This window comes from Maniola hyperantus, chromosome 10 (assembly GCF_902806685.2).
Source record: "Maniola hyperantus chromosome 10, iAphHyp1.2, whole genome shotgun sequence".
NCBI lineage: Eukaryota > Metazoa > Arthropoda > Insecta > Lepidoptera > Nymphalidae > Maniola > Maniola hyperantus.
The window spans coordinates 6,442,105-6,446,879 of record NC_048545.1 but is presented as its reverse complement, the minus strand read 5'-3'; positions in this window follow the sequence as shown (position 1 = coordinate 6,446,879).

Below are 4,775 nucleotides of genomic sequence, written 5' to 3'. Positions count from 1 at the left end.
GACTTCACTCGGTTGTGTTTCAAATTATACTAACAGACTAAACGTGAGCTCGACCAAGTTATATGAGGCGTCTATAAACCAAACCGCATCTATTATTCCGCTGGTCGAACAGCCTTCCAGCTGACGTGGTTTTAAATACACTTTATGGCCCAAATAATTTGGGCTGTTGACCCAGTTCTGTGCCATAAAAGTGTTAATTTTAATGAGGCGTGATTCGCCGGCTCAAATCAAGATTACAAAGTAAATAGCAGGATGTACTTAAAGTAGCTAAGTTCGTAAATTCAGTGCACATTCAAATATTTTGACTGTGAGCTTATTTGGTAAATTTTATAAAGCTTTTAACTGCATAATTTAGATAGATAAGAAATGGTGAACTGAGTAAAAAACATTCGGTTCATGGGAACAGCAATGTTTCTATAATCCAACCGAAAAAGATAATGCACCAGGCCATGTTATAAAACAAGATGGTGCCCGCGACTTCGTCCGCGTAAGTTTCGGGTTTTAAGAATCCCGTAGGAACTCTAGAATGCAAGCTAAGTATCTCTGTAGGTACCTTTCGCCAAAATTTACTAAGCTGATGAGCCGTGAAAAGCTAGCAAACAAACAGGCACACTTTCGCATTTATAGGTTTACGTGATTTAAAATCTAGATCACTGCTTATGACGAAGTCTAGGCTTGTCACCTAAGTTACCCAATAAGTTTTAATATGACTATTTGCGTAGTGTACCTACTTATTATAGTTAGGTAGGTACCTATAACTAATTTACATGTTCACTGAGATAAGCAACAGGCACAAAGTACCTAAGCATAATATGATAGGTAGGTATTACACAGAGAGGTTCGGCGAAGCTGTCTAGTTAGTAGTGCAGTAGGTAAGTAAGTGCGGACACCCAAACTGGCCTAGGTACGTAGTTAGGACCCTATATTAAAGGATCATCGTGCTCGTCATTTACCACGAGATCAAAGGCGTCTGACTACTGTGTGTCTCTTTATATTGTTCAATATGCCTGTTATTGGTAGTTCCAATGAAACTACAAATCAATATAATTTAAAAGGTTCTACTGCTTGTACCTACCTAACTTGTAGTAGATTTGAGAGTCATTAACTTGTCATTAAGCAAAGTGAGAACAAAGTCGGCTGCTAAACAAATATTATCAACGGTACACTAACACCTTGGCGTAATTGCGAAGTGTCGTAGTAAAGCCGCCGCTCAAAAATATAGCCAATAAACAAATATTTGATAACCAATACTGGCCCTAAAGTCCCATATACACTAAATATTGGAACAAGTTCGCTAAGCCAGCTCAAAATGATGTAACGATTCGTGCAAACACATCGTGTGTGCATAGCTTATTAACAGATCTTTGCTACACGCACTCATCAACACCAAAGTGTAATAAAATGAAGAACTTATTATCTACGAAATTGGTCTTTATTGCTTGAGTTTTAAGCTCTACAACTAAAATTAGTTTAAAACTGCATACATGATCATGGGTACGGTGTTTATTGCACCCATGAGCAATTCATCCCGAGTTAACGTTTGACTAATTTGTGAAGTATAGTGGTGGTATCATAAAATAAGGCCAATGACGTCCAATCAGCTGTTTAAGCTTGAATAAAACTGACAGTAACAAAGTATCTATCTATCGATTTGTAACAGTATAATAGTAAAAAAATTATCAGAAGTAGGTAGAGCACAGGTACAGTCTCCAGATCACAGCTGTTAGTGACTGCTTCGGCAAATCGGACCAAATGCTCTTCTTTTAAGCAAAAGGTAGGTTCTTTCTACGATTATTAATGTATTATTTTATATTACACTAACTTAATACCAATAAAATATGAGTTTTAAAGAGGATAACAATGTACTTACATTAAAGGATATTGATGCGGCATAATTTATCTTTCAAGTGGAAATATTTCGTAGGTTCAACCTTCTTTCGCTTATATTTGCTAATGAATTGCAACATAAAAGGATACTTTAGATGTAAACTCAATATTCTATAACACTTTTCAGTATTCACGTCTTGTATAAGAGACACCGTAACATAAACTGACCAGTAACTCCTTGTAATCACCTTGAACCCCGTTTTCACTTTTCGCGTTCAAATAAACTGGCGTTTTATTGTTTTGTACACTCTTATGCAAATGAGTATCGCAAACAGTAGCATTTATGGAAGGGTTTCCTAAAAATAGAAAAAATCGAGAGTGAAAGCCAACTGGGGGCATATTGTGATTGTTTGTCACGCTTCCTTTCCACTATTGTTAGGATAAATATTTACGCTACGGCATGCAAAAGAGGTTTTTACAAGACGACTACCGAATTAGCCTTTTTTGTGCAACCCTTTGCCTTTTGGCGTTGTTTGTTTGTTCTTTGCTTTTGGGACAGAGGCATGATGTGTCGAATTGGGTGCTAAAGTAAACATTAAGCAGACTTCGCTTGTAACTTGACTTGCTTTGATCCTTGGTATAATAGATAGGTAATATCTTAAGACTAGCTGGGGAACAATCATATTATAATGTCGATGACACCTTTATATCATAAGTAGTCTCAAATAGTGATTTACCACAAGTCAACAATCAATAGTACTTAGTAGGCAACTTAGGCAGGGTCAGATTATAAGCTGTTGTGGATGATATTGATGATAGAGTCTAAGATAGAAACCTGGAAGGTAAAAACCCAATTTACTTTGTTTTAAAGCCTTTAATTTGGTCAAAATCTAAAGAGTTGGAAGTCAAGTAATTCTGTAATGAATAGTATAGTACCTAAGTAGACTAGGCAGGCAGTCTCAATGTGGTTAATTCTGTTGTGGTAAATCTAGTGCCATCCTTTTGTGTAGGGTGCACTACGAAAGGGATACCTAGGCAAAGGCCAATTATTTTAACTTGGTTTAGATAGAGATGTGTATCACAAGTAGACCGTACTACTTAGGTACGTATCTACTGATTTATTTTTACGAGAACTTATGTATAAGAAAGCTTACAAAAAGTACAAAGAGAGCTAGAGAAGGTTGCGGTAGCCGGTCCCGGTGTTAAACTTTACGACAGGGATTCGAGACACAATAAAAGTTGAAATAAATCTAACCGGGGATAGAAAAACAATCCAATTCGACCTCAAACTACTCAAAATAGAGAATAAAGTCTGACCTAATAGAGTTTGTTTTTATAACAATAATAATTAATTAATCTAGTAAATGAATGCAGAAAGACACCAAATTTTTTGACTGTTGAGAATATTAGCGAATGTGCACATTACTTTATACTTATAGATAGTTCGCATCCCGGGGAAGGGCGTAGACTACTTTTTATCCCAGAAAATCAAAGAGTTCCCCACAGGATTTTAAAAAAACCTTTCCACGCGGACGAAGTCGCAGGCATTATCTAGTTAGGGTAAAGGCGGGATAGATGCCCCACTTTTTGAAAAAGCGTTCTAATTTCAAAAATAATAATATAATTTGAATGATTCCTGTTAGTAGGTATAGCTAGTTTAATCTTTCATGTAACGTTACCACTAGTTTTTGTTGACCTAACAAATACTGGTTTTGCAGAAATTGAATTTTTGCAGACCCATTTTTTGGGGATAGATGTCTTTTGATGGGATAGATGCCCCGCCATGAAAATGCCGAGGAGGATAGATGCCCTATGGTAAAAAATAAGTAAAATATGTAATTATTAAAATGTTTTATTTAGGTATAATCTTTGAACATAATTTTAAAATGAGTCTCACAACCATATTAAAACTAAAAAAAACCTATCCAACAAAAAATATTTAAACATTTAACTTTTAACACTAGCACTACCTACTCATGTGGTTGGAGGCCAAAGGGCTAAGGATCGTTGTACGGTAAGTACCTAGGTAGGTATCTATAGGTAGGTAGGTATACCAATAAGAGAATTACAAATAGGTAAGTAAATTCTTCATTAAAACAAAGAAAACAGTCAAGCCGATGACCTTTAGGAATGCTTTTAGCACTGTAGCTGACCGAACACCACAATCTTCCACTTGATAAGTTGAGGGTGCTAAAGTAAGGCAATCAGCTCTTACTTTTAAAGTTTTAAAGCTCTGAATGCACGATAATAAAACAACTTTTATACTACTGTCCAATTTATGGTTTAACAATAAATAAGTATTAGTAATACCTACTTACCAATAGGCTCGATATTAAATCGGTTTACGTCTTTTATAAAGTGGCATACCTACTCTCAGTCTTGAATCTTGATCAGTGATTTACTATTATCTTTCCAAATAAGGGAACATATTTGCATAACTTGCTTACGAAAGTTCCTATCATCCTGATCCTTATTTATAATCCTAATTCATCTTCTACTTTTTTATCTTTTGACATATACTTCAGATACTGTGTGTAAGGTTAAAGGTATAGGCACACAGTATCTGACGTAAAAGTAACTGACGGTAATTAGGTAAAAAACCGATGATAGTCTAGTGCTTAAAACATCGGCCACCTAATTGAGGGCTATTGTGTTCGATGGTGACCGATCAATTCACAAAAAACAAATAACAAAGCTTCATTCCACAAACAAGTTTGGCAAAATTAGAATTTATTTTATGATTGAAAACTTCTGGTTCTACAAATAATACACATGAAAAAACAAATTACGAGACAAATAGTCATTTCATAAAATTGCATTTAACAAACAATTAATTTCTTAATCGTGTTAATTAGTAAAACAATAAATAGCATTTTTTAATACAATATCCTTCCCCCATAAATTAAGTTAATGATATTATATAGGATAGGGAAAACAGGCTCAGAGAA